This window comes from Suricata suricatta, chromosome 2 (genome assembly GCF_006229205.1).
Source record: "Suricata suricatta isolate VVHF042 chromosome 2, meerkat_22Aug2017_6uvM2_HiC, whole genome shotgun sequence".
Lineage (NCBI taxonomy): Eukaryota > Metazoa > Chordata > Mammalia > Carnivora > Herpestidae > Suricata > Suricata suricatta.
The window spans coordinates 122,590,406-122,607,731 of NC_043701.1; positions in this window are offsets into that span (position 1 = coordinate 122,590,406).

Here is a 17,326-nt window from a genome sequence, read left to right on the forward strand (position 1 = left end):
AGTTTGCATTTACCAACAAAAAACAGATGCAGCCAGATGGTTGCCAGAGAGATTAGTAAAACAAATCGATCAAAACACTCAGTCCTCCAGGGAGAAAAAATCTCCTTGAGAGAAATCTTTGTCTTTTCCTTTAGGACCATGCTGGGAAAAGAAGCTTCAAAAGGAACCTGGAGAAGAGGAGGAAGGAACACATCAACAGCCCTTTCTTAGGGATTTCATGGACTTTTACCCTATCCCCTTCCATGTTTAAGATCTATTGTGGTTTTATTGATCTTGGTGCCCTTGAGCCCTGTTCTATTCTATAAGGTCATGGCTCTCCTAAGGCAGCAAAAGGCGCAGCCTACCCAGGTCCAGTATGTTAAGCTCTATACGGCCGATTCAGGAGGCCGATAAAAAGCTGTGGCAAGAGGCACGGGCTGGCTAGCCAATGACGGGTAAGAGAGGCCTTACCATCCTATTAACCCAAGCCAGGCGCTCCGACTTATGCTTCTGAGTTTGCCCATGATGGGTAAGAAGGTTTGGCAGGCCTCCAACCCAAGCCAGGCACGGTCCATTCCTTGCCTAATAGGAGCTTTTTAAAAATCAGTTTTAAAGGGAGGACCTGTCGGGGCCTCCAAGTTCAGTCTGCCTCAGGCAAGGATTTTCACTCCTTTGAGTGAGCCAGTAAACAAGATTTGCATCTGGAGGCTGGAGATTGCCATTTCCTGGTCAAAATAACTTTGGCGACTGTCTTGCTGAGCTAGACGTGAGTGGCCAAGGCACACAAAAGATCAAAACCTTATTAAGTGTTAGTTCTCCATCTCCCAAGATTGCTGAGGCAAAGTTGGGGCGCTTCTTTGATATGCATTCGACTCTGTAGCCTGCCTAGGTCAGCTTGCCTTGTTCCCCCCCCCCCCAAGACTATATAAAGAACAGTTCTTTGAATAAACTCTTTCTTTCGCCTGATCCGGAGAACAGTGAGTTCTGTCTTTACTCTCTGCGTCTCCCTCTCCTGCCCCCTTTTTTCTCTCCCTCCCTCAGGAGAAGGACCCGGGATGATTCTCTGCCCTGCCTGTCAGGGCGGACGAAACAGGTGCTGCCAATTGCCTGCCGGGGACAAGCGGCCCTGGCCATCGGGTTAAGACAACTGATGAGTGGATCGGGAAGATGTGGTTTAGCTATACAATGGAGTACTACATGGCAATGAGAAAAAATGAAATCTGGCCATTTGTAGCAGTGTGGATGGTACGCAAGGGTGTTATGCTAAGTGAAATAAGTCAGGCAGAGAAGGACAGATACCATATGTTTTCACTTATAAGTGGAACAGAAGAAACTTAACAGAGGACCGTGGGGGAGGGGAAGGAGAAAAAATAGTTCGGGAGAGGGAAGGAGGCAAACTGTGAGACTCTTGAATACTGAGAACAAATGGAGAACTGATGGGGGTGGAGGTGAGGGGGAGAGGGGTGATGGGCATGGAGGAGGACACTTGTTGGGGTGAGCACTGGGTGTTATATGGAAAGCAACATGACAATAAACTATAAAAGAAAAAAATATTTTTTTACCAAACATGGTTATAACAAAAATAAGGCAATTTTAGTTATTAGTAAAAGAATTTTATGTTTATATTTTATTTCAAGATTACCAGGTAAATTAAGTTTTATTGGATAAAGGATATCAGAAGTTAGTTTTTTTAACCATAAATAATCATTAATCACTAAGTGTTTCAATAAGTTTCATGAATTCTCAAGCATTATGAAAACTTTATTTTTTAAAATGATGCATATATTTGCATAAAGGTCTTCTCATTATTGTTGCTATTTTTGCCAGCCCCAAAATATCAGTGCCACCCATTCCCCTCCTAGTGGAACTACAACCTAGTCTGCAACATTTTTCCTCTGCCACCCTGAATCTAAATCAGAACACTGACTGAAGACAATTGAATAAAAGAACTTGGAATTTACCTAGTTGACCTTTACCAAGCCAATATTTGAGATGTCTAATAACTTCTTTAAACTTGTGTCTTCTCCCCTGGATTTCCTACTACCAGCAATTATAGTACTGAACCTGGAGGGAAAATTCTATAACCTTAAAAATTTATGTCTTAAACTAGGCAGAGCAGCAAATGAAATTTATGTATCTTCAGAAGGTAGCAAGAATGGGGTCAGTACAGAAATACCCTCAGGAGTCCTGAAGCCAGCTCTCCCTATTACCTTAGTCATAGTTTTATTGCTTTTTTCTCCTTAAATATGGAATGTATTTGCAGGCACTGCACACTCTGTAGAGAAATAAAGAAAGCAACAAAGACTCCTGCTGTGATATAAAGAGTGTGAAATATATTGTCAGCTAGAGCAGGATATCCAGCCCTTACTGGAACAAGATCACCATAGGCTCTGAGGAATAGGAATTAAGGCAGAGGAGGGAAATAGTGGCTGGAGTGGGTAGAAGGAAGATAATAAAACAGATAAGATGAGGAATATAGGGAGAAAACAGATGTAGAGGAATGAAGGGAGGCAGGGAGAAGAAGGAACAGGCTGGAAGAAAGAGAGTACATGTTTAGTGGGACAAACTTAAAATCACAAAAGCATTCAAGTAGCTGCCCATAAGACTGGAAGAGAATTTATGGTGAGGATTTGCTCCCATGCAGGACAAATGTCACCATGATGTGTTACTGAACCAAGGGGGTTCAATCCATTTTCAATGAAGCAGAGAAAACTTCAGGGGTTCCACATGGTTTATGACTCCAGGGGCAAACACTAAAGTAGCAGACACTGAAGATGTTTAATAGTATGTCTACATTCTTCCAAATGCAATTGGATATCCCTTTACTCCCCATTGTGAAGCTCTAGTCCCACACATGCTTCCTTCCTACAAATCCCAGAGAGTCATTTGTACTACCTTACCGTGGGCCACACTGCTGCTTCTCTCTGGATTACCTTTCTCATTCTTTACACACATCTCCATGGAAGTCCTACCCAACCAAGAGGATTCCCCTTTCATTCCATCTCCTCCCAGAAGCCTTCCATAACCACTTCAGCCTTAACTGATGCCTGCCTTCTCTGAAGCCTGGCTCCAGTCTGGATCATTCTTTTTCTAAAACAAGATGGGGGGTAGGCAGTGAATGAAGCAAATAAACTGTACTATTCATGTCCCTTCTTAGTCTCTCCTGACCTTGCGCTATGGATTATTTCATGCATAAAGCTTTCTCTTTTCATACTCATTGCACACTCTAGACAAATAAGAACTCACTAGACACAACACCAGAAAAGAAACGTAATACTGAGAATCTTCTGCATCTCTACCTTCAATGGGATAGCATTTCTTTAGTATAAATCTAAAGAAAAGATCTATATGTTCTATATGAGAAATTCCTCTTTCTCTAAAGATGTTTGTGGAATTCAGATTCTAGTAGATCCAGTGCTTTAAAGAAACATTTTCAACTTCCACTTTTAAGAGACAGGAAACAATTCCTGATCATCAGAGAAGGTGTCTATTCTGCACTAGCATTTTTTCTGGAAGGAGAGACAACTCCTGGTCTGACAAAGAGGTATTTACTACCTGCTGAGCCATGTGAAGCCAGAAATTGAGGCGATATCATATGAGAGCTATCCCACATGTGGCACTGCTTTGTGTTATGTTGTGTTTTTTTTAAATTTCTAAATGCTTATTAATTTTTGAGAGAGAGCGGGAGACAGAGTGTGAGCAGGGGAGGGTCAGAGAGAAAGGGAGACACAAAATCTGAAGCAGGCTCCAGGCTCTGAGCTGTCAGCACAGAACCTGGTGTGGGATTCGAACTCACAAACCAGGAGATCATACCCAAAGTTGAACACTTAACTGACTGAGCCATACAGGCACCACTGTCTTATGTTGTTTTTAAATTCTGTTTAAAATTCCACATTCCTTTAGACTGTCTGGGACCAGAAAACCACTTAGAGCAAACTTACAACAGGAGCCACATTTTGACAATTTTAAAAAAGCAAAACTTTATTTTTAAATTTGTGAAAGTAACATTCTTAAAAATTTTTATTTGGCCACATTGGACAAAATTACAAATAGACTCTACTTGTTAGAAAAGCATTGACAGCTTAATTTTCTGACTAAACTGATTGCACAGTCTATTGCATTAGTCCATTTGTGCTGCTATAACAAAATACCACAGATTGGTGGCTTATAAACAACATAAATCTATATCTCTCACAGTTCTGGAGGCTGGAAATCTGAGATTAAGGTGGCAGCATGGCCAGGTGAGGCCCCTTCTGGGTCATAGATATGTTGCATATCACATGGTGGGAGGGGCAAGGAGCTCCATGCACCTCTTTTCTAAGGGCGCTAATTCCATTCGTGAAAGTGACACCATCACCTCCCAAAGGTCCCACCTCCTAACATCATCACATTGGGCATTTGGATTTCAACAACTGAATTTAGTGGGGGACACAAATACGCAGACCACAATACATCTTCACCATACATTTGACTGTTGGAACATGATTCTAAAGAAAATCATTTCTGTAAAAATTTCTAGGGCTTCATCACTTTTCCAAGGGGTTTCTCTTGTACTTTGATAGTCAAATAATTTTCTTTTGAAGTATGCCTTATGTAATCACATAACTTTTCCTTAAGGGAGAAAAGAGGGCAGTGCTTTTCCAGGGACTTCCATTGGTTCAGGGTAGCTCTCATCACCATTGTTGTCTGCTAGAACACAGCCAGGTCCCCTTTGTCAGTCACCTGACAGGGGTCATCTGCCCGGCTCTCCAACATCAATTTATTATCATTTAAAAATCTTTTATTTTTTGTAATATTATAAATTTCAGTTATATAATTATTTTCTATGTATTTATATTGTATTATCAGATATTAAACAGCAATTTTTTTTATCAAAAACCCACAATAACCTGGGGCTCCTGGCTGACTCAGTAGAGTGTGCTACTCTTGATTTTTGGGTTCAAGCCCCATGTTGGGAATGGAGCTTATGTAAAATTAATTAATTAATTAATTAATTAATTAATTAATATCAGATGTTATTTAAAAAAAAACACACTCACTTGTTGGGCCAGCACAACTGACAGTGGTGAGTAGAAAGGAATAATTTAATATGGAAATTCTTTGATTTATGGCTCTTGTTTTCCCATAGAGCTAAGTAATGTCAGAATCTCAGAAAATAAACACTAAGACCAGCAGTGTATACGCCACTTCAGTGCCACTTAAAGTGAGATTGACTCCATCTATAAATTACTTGTCTCTAGTCTGTGAAGAGATAAAAACAAATATTGAGAGTAAGTAAGTAAAGCAAGTAACTTTTATAACAATTTGGCATTGCTGAAACATTCAAATGTATGTTCAGTGAACTCAACTCATTGAATGACAGACTTATTTGGGAGGGGTTGAACTTGTGCGGTGAGCCAACATGCTACAAGCCATGTACTACTATGTGTGGTAGGAGAACAATGGTTGGTTTGTGATGGATTGGACTTATTATTATTTTTTTTTTTTGGAAAGAGAGAGCATGAGCTGAGGAAGGGGGAGAGAGAGAGAGAGAGAGAAGGGGAGAGAGAGAGAGAGAGAGAGAGAGAGAGAGAGAGAGAGAGAGAGAAGCTTAAGTAGGCTCCACGCTCAGAGCCGAGCCCATGCAGGACTCGATCCCACAACTCTGGGATCATGACCTGAGCTGAAATGAAGTCAGACACTCAACCGACTGAGCCAACCAGTCACCCTTGAATTGGAACATTTAAAAATTGATGTTCATAGCAGCACTGTCAACAATAGCCAAAACATGGAAAGAGCCTACATGTCCATCACCTGACGAATGGATCAAGAAGATGTGGTATATATTCACGATGGAGTACTACATGGCAATGAGAGGAAATGACATATGGCCCTTTGTAGGAAAGTGGATGGACCTTGAGGGTGTCATGCTGAGCGAAGTAAGTCAGGCAGAGAAGGACAGATACCATATGTTTGCACTCATAGGTCTAACAGGAGAACTGGAGAAACCTAACAGAGGACCAGGGGGAGGGGAAGGGGGCTAGAGAGTTGGGGAGAGAGAAGGATGCAAAACCTGAGAGACTATTGAATACTGAAAAGGAACCGAGGGTTGAAGGGGGAGGGGGAGGGGGAAGAAAGGTGGTGGTGATGGAGGAGGGCACTTGTGGGGAAGAGCACTGGGTGTTGTATGGAAACCAATTTGACAATAAACTATTTTTTAAAAATTGGTGCTTCACCACAAACATTGTGAGAAACACTGCTCTATTTTATTCCATAGAATATCCTCTACTTCAGAAAACCATAATCCCTACTCATTTGCCAATGTGTAATTCCATGGTGAATTAATCTTTCTATGAGGGACTTCTGATTAGTCTTCTTTTCTTTAATTAAGTGATTAACCCCTTATTCTTTACCTTTTCCCTTCTCATTATACTTTACATCTCTGGTTACATTTTACCACGGTCACTTTCTGAGAGGAGCAGTCTCACAGTAGAATTCCTGACATATTGAATAGTGAGTCCCTGTTGCTGTTAGTATTCAATCAAAAACAGAATAACTCAGGGATGGTTTTGTTAAGGAGGAATAATGTACCAGAAAAATTTTAGTATCATATAAAGTTCCTTCTGACTCAGAGATTCTGCCACTAAATACCTCCACTCTTTGATAAAACAGTTATTACCACATTTTGACCTTAGACAAAAGGAATAAAGAAGTAAAAAAAATGCCTATTTTGTGAGCTGTTGTTTCATGATATGTGTAGGGCCAATGGTCCATGTCATTCTACATATAGCGTCCCCACTATCTCTGAATTTTAAATTAAGTAGCTGTACATTTCCAATGTCTTCATGTTCTAAGCTATGATGTAAGTTAGAAGGGAACAAAAAATTAAACATATCATTCCTTGAGGAAAAAAAAATTGCTCCAAAGCTATATGGAAGTGTAGTCAAAGGAAATACTTTGAAAAGTGTTGAGTTATACATTTTATTCACTTTGGACTTTCAATAACAAGTGAATATTTAATTAAGAAATATACAGTTAAAATAGACTTTATCAAAACTCTAATGCTTTTCTAGTTCTGTTTGCCAGATCTTATCTCTCAGGACTTTGTCTTGTTCTCTAAGTGTCTTTGTAATTTCCATAGGTAGACTATTTTTGAGCAAAAAAGTAAAAAACCTGTCTCTCTAAAAGCCTTTTGAAAAAAACACTTGATTTCTTAGTGTTCTTGATGGCTTGTTTATACAGTGTTGCAATGGAGTCCAGAACTCATCTGATTGATATCGCCCAAGGCTTAGATACTCTTCACAACTTCCCCAACCATATAGGGGACTTCAGTCCCCTTCAGACCAAAACAGTCCATAAGTGTACATTCATATTTCCAGGATATTCATATTTTTTCTTTACATTGAATTAATATCTACCTCTCTGTACACAAAATATTTTAGACAACATATTCAACAGAATTTTAAGATGAATGAAAATATTTTCTGGTCCACACAGTCTGTTTTTCTAGGCTAACTCCCTTTATTTAGGTACATGATTCTGGCCCCTGTCATTATTGTAGTGAACATATTTCAGTTTCTTATTTTTCTCTTATGAGTTCCCACACACTGATATGGTTCTTCAGATAGGTTGACCAGCTGTTAGTGGAATAAGAATTCCCTCTCATTCTGGACTTTAAAGTTGCATCTAACACCTCTGATGAGCATTTTCAGATAATCTTGGCTTTACCTATTTTCTGTCTTGTCAGTTTCCAGCCACTTATTCTAGTGTTCTGTGGGCTCATGACCAAGTTCAGCACCTTGTTGTGTATGCCCCACCCTTCATCTTTTGTTTCCCTCCCTGTGGTTTGGTGTGATACCGAGGCTTGAAGATAATGCCGACCTGCATAACAACCACAGGACCAGCATTTGACAAACATGAGATCAGAGCTAGCAGTTAAATTCTCCCACTTCCTCCCAGAAGGACCAGCCTGAAATGCTGTCTATTGTCCAAATGGCCTACAGGAAGTCATCCCACGAAATACCATGAAATGGAGCTTTCTATCCTTCTTGTTATCAAGCAGTGGCCAGATTTGTAGAACACCCTCATACTAGTTTTCCACCCTCCACAGCCGCAATCCTCATTCCTGCCATCCCCACTTTCCTGGTAAAATAGTATATAAGTGTTGGTGCTAGTCTCTGATTTCTGGGATACCTGAACTAAAACAATATTTATATAAATGCAAGCTAAGACTCATGTGCTTTCTTGTCAACCTTATCACACCACTAATTCATATTGAAAATTAATTCATCTGAAATCTGTTTCTTTTTATAAGAACAACAGTAATGATTAGCACTGGTACACATAGTGTTTGTTTCGTGCTAGGTTATAACAGATACTATACAGATATTAATTTGTTTAATCCTCACAACACACCTAAGAGACAATTACTTTTATGATCTCTAATTTACAGCTGAGTAAAGTAAGGCATGGAGAAGTTAAGTAACTTTTCCAAGGTCACACAGCTGTAAGTGGCAGAGCTGGGATCTGTACTCTATTTATGTCTCTAGCTGCATTTTCACTGATAGATCTTTAAAACCAAGCTGGGACTTTCTATTTATTTCTCTTCAATTTTATCTTGTTAGATTTCAGTTTATCATTTAAATCAATCAAGAACTTTCAGATATTCATTTACCACAGTCTGTTTCAAATATCCTCCCAGTTTTTTATCCCAATGGAACTTGACTGGACTTTTATTAATATCTTTTGCTGAATGATTAATAAAATTAGGCTTTAGGCAAGAATGAGAGCACAGTCCTGTGGCAGATTACCAGAAACGTATCTGCAAGTTAATTCATCTTGGTTAACCAACAATAAATTTCACATAACTATAATGTGGTCTCTACAAGGAGGGCAAGAAAGCCAATATCAGTCACTTCATTAACATCCAGACATACTGCTCTCTGACAGACATACTAGAAGTATTCTCTGAATCTATTGCTCTAACAACCATATCAAGACAGGAGCTTGGTTTAGTGGAGCACACTTCATTTTTGCTGAGTCCATACTGAGTGATCATCTTTTTTTTTTATTCATCTGTTTGATTTTTATCTCATAGTTTTGTTTTGCAGGAGAGTAGGAAAATGCCCTGTGTTCCTTGATGTATTTCTCCTTTTCCTTCACACTTCTAAAATGCTCACAACACTTCTTGCACCACCAGTGTGGGTGTTTCCTACATGAAACAGATCTCTATGACACCAGCTAGGTGTCCCAAATAATCAACTCAGTTCTGACACTATCTACCCAAAGATAGCATCAGATTAAGCATAGGTTAAGCACTTAGTCCTATAAGACTACTACCCATTTGAGAAGCCAATCACAGGTAATAGGTCTCCAGTTTGCCAACTTATTTCTGACTTGGATAGAAATCATAAGTTCCCAATACCTCCTCTCTGTTGATTCAATTAATTTCCTAGAGCAGCTCATAGAACTCAGGGAAACATTTACATGCATTTACCGTTTACTAAAGGATATGACAAAGGATAGAGATGAATAGCCAGATGAAGACATGCACAGAGCAAGGTCCAAATGAATTAGAGGTATAGCACCTCCAGATTCTTGGATGTGTTCACCAACATGGAATCTTTTTGAACCCCATACATTTGAGATGTTAAAGGAGGCTTTATCAAGTAGGCATGATCAATCATTAACTCCATTTTAGCCCTTCTCCCTTCTCAAGAAAATGGAAGACAGGGATGAAAATTCCAATCCTCTAATAATAATCATGTCTTTCTGGCCATCAGCCCCCATTCAGAAGACACCCAGGATCCCAGCAGAGCCATCTCACTAGAACAAAAGATACTCCTGGAACACCTGGGTGGTTCAGTCATTTGAGTGTCTGACTCTTGATTTCTCTTTGGTTCATGATCCCAGGCTTGTGGGATTGAGCCCCACTTCAGGTTCCACATTTAGCATGGAGCCTGCTTGGAATTCTTTCTCTCTCTACCCCCCCGCCCCCGTCTCCCCTGCTATCTCTCTCTCTAAAAATTAAAAACAAAACAAAACAAAAGATGCTCTTGTCACCTAGGAATACAAGAGTTAAGAAGCTCTGTATCAGAAAGTAAGGTCAAAGACCAAATATTTGAACAAAATATGCTCTTAGTGCTCTTATTGCTTGGAAATTACAAGGGTTTTAGTAGCTCTAATACAGATTTTTTTCTTATTATTCCACAAGAAAGATTTCAGGCTCACCAAACAGAAATATCTTCTTACTTCTAAAGATAATAATAATCTATTTTTTATTTCCAGTCTGTTATGTTCTGAATGCTTTTGTCCCCCTAAAAGTCATTATGTTGAGATTATAACCTCCACAGATGGTGATATTAGTAGGTGGGGCCTTTGGGAGGTGCTTAAGTCATGAGGGTGGAAACCTCATCAGTAGGAATAGTGTCTTATAAAAGAGGCTCTAGAAAGATCCCTAGCCCCATCCATCATCTAAACATACAGAGAAAAGAAGTCTCCAATGAACCACCTGGTCATGCTGGCACTTTGATATCAGACTTCTCATCACCAGAGCTATGAGTAATACATTTCTGCTATGTATAAGCCACTTAGTCTGTGGTATTTTGTTGTAGCAGCCCAAAAGAACTAAGATACAGCCTTCTCATATGTCATCTGGTGCATAGTTCTCCTTATAAAGCATGGAAAATGCTTCTTAGTGCAGAGCGATCTTTGTGCATTGATGGGTCATCTCTTGAGATCAGGAGACTTCAATTTAACCATAGGGCAGAAGAATATTCAACGGAAATCATCCTTATCTGGACCTTCAGTTATGTTTCACTGAACTGGTCTTGGCCTTTTTATCATTCTTCAGAATGTAAATCAAGTAGAACTCGTGTACTTTTTACTCATCTTTGGACCTCTGACATCACATTTACTACTATTTGGAATTTTTTTCACTTTGACTTTCTTAAGAGCTTTTACATTTCATTAAGAAACTTGACTATCACTAAGATTCTTTTTTATTCGGCTGCAACCAACCACAGGAAAATAGTCTGAGAAATAATCACTTCCCAAGAACATTCTCTTTGCCCTCCTTAGGAGGAAAGCCATCCATTTCCAAGGCATTTTAGAAATACTTTTTTCATTTATTTTTTCATTTTTTACAATTCTATTCTACTATATAATTTATTTATAGCTCACATTTTATTTTGAAATAAAATCCTTATGCTTAATACTCAAGTACAGATTTTCAAATACATACTCAGCCTGAGGCTGCCATCTATATCCAAGTGGAGCCGCCTACCATTTCCAGGAGGCATATACAAAGGCAGTGCCATTGCGAGGCAGACTCAGGACAAAACTTATTACCCCAAGGGTGTTAAGATTTTTCTGATTTATTTCCATTTCCATTCCTGAGATGGTAACAAGAACCATGGGTCAGACAAGTTATTTTCTAATTCAGTACTTCTTTCCCCTAAACCATGATCTGCGGCCAAGTGCTATTTGCTTTGCATCTCCTATGAAATAGAATGATTACATTTGGATATTTTTTGTTGTGCTGTTGATATTTTGTTTTCTGAGAATGAGCAGATCTTGAAGCCTTTGCTACCAAACCAGAGAGTACATCAAACCATGTACAGAAAATTTAAGGCCAGGCTGATGCTGGAAGACCAAGACCAAGGTCTGTGCTTTCCATTGGCACAGAAGGACATTTGCTATTGGTAGCATCATGGGTAAAACTGGGAGATAAGGAGTTAATATTGACTGTTGAAAAATTTTTTATCTCTTGTGGAAATCAACATCAGCAATGAATGTTAGAAATTTTTATTACTATAATTTCTTACCAATAATAGGAAACTCTCCGATTTTCTTGTTTTAAACATTCAGGGCCTAGATAAGCTTATGAAATAAAAATTTATCTTTAGTACTTGTTAAACTTTTTCCTATTCACAGCCACCACTCAGGCTCCCTTCTCCATTGTGATCCATGTCTCAAATTCCTCACTTTATGCCAGCTGGACAGGAACAATTGCTGATCTAAAAGCCTAGTCACATGTTTCCCAAAGATGTTTGGACTCTGCAGGATGTTCAGAAAAATACTTGGCCTTGAACAAGTGTTCACTTACCTGAGAACTGAGGGTATGAAGGTGTTGAGCACCTTTGGTAATGACTGTCTACCTGAGTTGCAATGAGCAAAACTAACTCTTCAATCATATTACATTACGCTGAGTTCAATAGGGTGCTCCTGGCTCAGTGAGGTGGTCTCTATAATATACCTTGGTCAGTTTCATTCCTGGGTCCAACCTTTGATCTCCTGAACAAAAATTTCCAAGGAAAGGACTTAAAAATCCACATTTTAACCAATTTTATCAGGCAAGTTGGGAAATTGCATTAGGGGACCTCCCTCATGCTTTGACAGACATTTTATAGCATCAACAGATTTCATATAGGTATTAAGGCCCAAGGTCTCAGAACTAATACATGGTAGGGTTGGTATTTGATCCAAGGACAAACTCTCTCTGTGTTGGAAGGCACTTGAGTCTACTGTTCCCTCTGCCCTTTGCAACCTCTTAATTCCTTTTCTTTAGGAAGCAGAAGCAGAGGCACTGAAGTAAAGGGTCTTTCTTGATCTGAAATTATTTTCTAGTGGGTGGGATACTAGTCACTATGACAAGCCTCAGTGACAGTCTGGACAATGCCAAGCTCAACAGAGATTGCAAACTTTCCAATCACAAATGCTATACCTTGGATACCAAAATCAAACCATTCTCTTTGATATTTACCATTGCTATGTTAAAGGAGATGGAGAAAAGATGGCACATTATAGGCTCTAAAGTGGAATGGATCTGGGTTTGAATTGTGTCTCTGACACTTGCTAACTTCCTACTCCCAGCCTTGGTTTCCTCATCTATAAAATGGAAGTATTAGCACACAGCTATTCTGTTGCATTTTTGTGTGCCCAGCAAAGTATTTCCCCTACACCCAAGACTAGTTTAGAAAAAAAGACAGCAAGAAATGTGTTGTGGAGGGGCACCAGGGTGGCTCAGTCAGTTAAGCGGCTGGCTTCAGCTCAGGTCATGATCTCGCAGTTCATGGGCCCTGCGTCATGCTCTGTACTGACGACTCAGAGCCTGGAGCCTGCTTCTGATTCTGCGTCTCCATTTCTCTCTCTGTCCCTCCCTCACTTGTGCTCTGTGTGTGTCTCTCTCTCTCAAAAATAAATAGACATTTAAAAAAAGAAAAAATGTGTTGTGGAACACCCTGACTTTACAGCAATGAAAGCATCCCTTCTCTCCTAATGCAGATCTACACTATAAAAGTATTTACAGGTGTCTGGGTTTATTGGCTGTGCAAGAAGCCACCAAGCCCAGAATAGACAGAGAAGCCCAGTGTTGTTTTCCTAACCCATATTTTGGAACAGGAAGATAATAGAAAAGCTAATGACAGTTTTCAACACCTTTCAGGCAATGGTACCATAGATGACATCACAAATGCCAGGTTGAAAACTTTGAAGGGTAATTAAGCCTCTAGACTTGGCAACCAGGGTCCAAGTCCTACTTCTGTTATTCAGCCCAACCCTCCTTCCCCACCAAGGGGCAATGCAGAAGCAAGTTCTCATTTTCCTAGAACTACCTGCTACATATGGCTTACATTTAACCTGAGTACTGAGACAGAGATGAGGAGATATAATAACATATAGCCTTTGATGGAACACTTTCACTTCTGAAGATCCTAAAGCAGTGAGTCTCAAAGTATGGTTTCCAGGACCAGTCACTTTAGCATCACCTGAGCTCTTATGAGGAAAGTAATTTCTTAGGTCAAACACCAGACTTACTTAATCAGAAACTCAGGGAATGGGCCTCAGCAATTGGTTTTCACAAGCCTTCCAGGTGACTCTATACAGGCTAAAGCTAGAGAACTACTGTTCTAGACATAGCCTTGCTCCTATCTGTGAAGACACAAAGTATTTTGCAACGTTGTTTTTAATTGAAAAGGAAAAGGAAAAAAAAGGAATAGCCTAAAGGTCTATCAAATGGAATGCAGCTAATGATCAGGAAACATCCATCAATAGAGTACTACACAGACATTAAAAAGAACAAATCAGCTTTATATGTTCTGATATTAAAATCTTTAGAATAAACAGTTAAATGAAATAAAAGCCAATTTGCAGAACAATGTGTATAATATCTTACCATTTATGTTTAGATATATACTATTGAAAGCAAGTTTTGCATCATGGACTAGAAATTTCTAGAAGTTCTAGATACTAGAACTCTAGGTTCTAAAGATCAAGTGATGTAGGTGCTGAGGTCCACACACAATGGGAAGAAAATGAAATTATTATCATTTAAATGTCTCAAACCAGGTGACCTAGAAGACTCAACCATATCCTATCATCTGATAAGATGTAAAGGACAAGGATCCTTTGCTCATTACAAGTTTGTAAGAGACAATGTGAAAATGGCCACACACACACACACACACACACACACACACACACACAGACCTCTCATCACCTTAGGTTCCTAAAATTAAATGGAAATGAATCAGTGATATTTAGCTGGAGAACAGGAGACTTAAGAAGATGTGACATTGGTTTTAAGTATCTGAAAGGGAGATGGATTAGACAGATCTATGTTTAGATTCAGAGTACAGAATTGGGATCATAAATTTTAAAAAGTTAAAAGAACACATATTCCAAATCAATATAAAAACGTTTCTAACTGTGAGAAAAGAATTTAAAAATAGACCTTGATGCCTCATCTAGTAGTGAGTTCCCTGTCACTAGATGTATTCAAGTAAAAGTTGAGGTTTAAAAAAAATCAAATATTGGGGAAATAATTGGATTATGGAAGTTTCTAGTTTCTTTTATTCCTGAGATACTTTGAATTTTCTCCATGCTGTAGCTGTGGTCACAAAATCACTGTGTAAGCAGTCAAAATGTAAAATGTGTTAAGTAGAGCAGAAACCTCCTATTCTTATTTATTTTGGAAAACTTTGCTTTCTTCTATTCTGATAGCACCAAAAGTGCATCATCATCAATTGTTCATAAATCTTTCAGCCACACAATGACTGATTTTCAGCTTCCCTAAACACTTGGGAAATGTGGCTCTCCGATGAGGGATGACCATGAGAAATTAATATTCAACTTACAAATTAGGGACACTTGTCCAATGAGAGTAAGAACTCTAAAGATGTAAGATTTGGAGTGTCTCATTTTGTTATTTTACATGAAGGGTTAATAAGGAAACCATATGAAAATGTTCATAGGAGATATAAGAGAGGTCTTAGAGTATTTCAAGGGCCATCAAATATAAGAGCACTAAGGTTGTCCCAAGAGTTGAGCTGAGGCCCAAAGCGAACCTGAGAAGAAGAGTGTAAGATGTATACACTAGAGGAGAGGGATCTCAGAGCCATCTCAGAATTCTGCCTATCACAATATTTGTATTCCAGAAAGGACTAAAGCTAAAACTGACCACTAGTCACAACTACCAGAAGTATCTATTTTACCAACTTGTCATTTATCCTTCTGAATCTTTTACTATGGGTTTAACCTACATATATGTGGTGTCATTTCTTTAAGAAGATTATGATACTGTTTTATAGTTATTATACAGTTTTACAGGTTGCTATTTTCACTCAACAGGATACATTGAGGATATTTTTGTGTAGTTACTATATAGACCTATTTCATTTCTTTGATGCATTGTATTGCTATGCCACAATTTATATAATCATCCTTCATGACATACATTTCATTTGTTTGTCATTTTTAACTGCTACAGGAGTGTTGCAGTGAGCATCTTTGCAAGTGCCACCTGGTGTTTGAATATGAATAAGAAGTAGAATGTCTGAGTCTTCAATTATACACATTTTAAGTTATAGTAGATTCTACAAAACTGAAAGGCAGTGTTTTTACATATAAAATTCTTTGTTAAAGGTAAAATTTCTCTCTTATAAGCAATTCATATATGCATCATTTTACCTCTTTATTATCATCATCAAATTCCTCTTCCACTGGAAACCGTGAAATCGACCATAGGGCTTGCTGCTTTGCCTAAAGTGCCCAAAATTCTACAAATGTTACCATAACCAAATGTCTAGCTTCATCCCCACATTTAACTTGTAAGTGTATGTGTGACTTGGGTACAGGCAATATTAGACAGTCCCTTAAATGTGGAAGGCTCACTTTTCTTCTGGTGTAGGGCAGGTACAATCACTGCATATGATTTCTCTCAACTGGGAGTGTCTATGGGTGTCATATGCCAAGCCTTACAGTGGCTCTCACAACCCACAGGGGTGAGAGGAGTTTAACCATGTCTTAACCACAATTTAACCCATTGCTTGCAAAATAAAATAAAAATCACTATACAATAAATCATATAAAATAAACTTTGCTATCATAAGCTCCTTTTCCCCTAAAAAAATGGACAATGAAATAAGCTTGCCATATGTTATTTATAAATTTCATAGGAGCCTTCATCATATCTACCCAGGAATCAGGAAAAAAATGACTTGTAGCATATAAAGGAAGATTTAGATAAGACATACAAAATAATTTTGTGAATTAACCAAGATGACAATATATGCGGCTCTTGAGCTTCCATCGCCCAATGGATACACTGAATTTATTGCTACACATGGAGAAATTACCTCTGAAAGAAAACTAGAAATTAGCTGACTATTACTTACTCAGCAAATAAGAGAATACTCTCATTGAAAGAAGGTAAGAAAGGCTAAGATACATTCTTGCCTTAAACCCCAGCCCAGGCTCAGTGCCATACAACTGGAAGGGTGGGGGGAGAATCCCCAACTTACAGCCTCTTCCTGAGGAGCAAAGAGTTTTGAGCATACACACGTATGCCCCAATTTTTAAGACTCACATCCAAGACACAGGCCCTCAAAACACTGAACTCTGAAAGCCAGCAGGGTTTGCATTCACAAAAATCATAAGAATGTAGCAAAGAGGCTATTTCCCCAGTAAGTGTCACACTGAAGAAAATATCTGACAAATTATTGGATTCCAGCACAATGACTCCTTTATTCAAGGTAACTAAAAATACTGGTTTTGTAATGACAGGAATGACAGCTGACTACAGATCCCAGGTACAGAAGGCATACTATAAGGCAGCTAATTGGAAATAAAAGTATGGCTGGCTATGAGATTTTTCTGTGGATATGCTGTGTAAAAAAGAATTGCTGACATTTCTTAGGTCTGCATACAGAATGCTGAAATGATGCCTGTTGGTTTTTGTACAATTTTAATTGGTATAATGACATATAAGGCCCTTAGGTGTATAAGTGTGATCCAGAAGGTTACTGTTGTGGGCTTAAAGCCACTTAACCAGGAATTAAACAAACCAAGTCAACTAGCTTCCTTGGGGGGA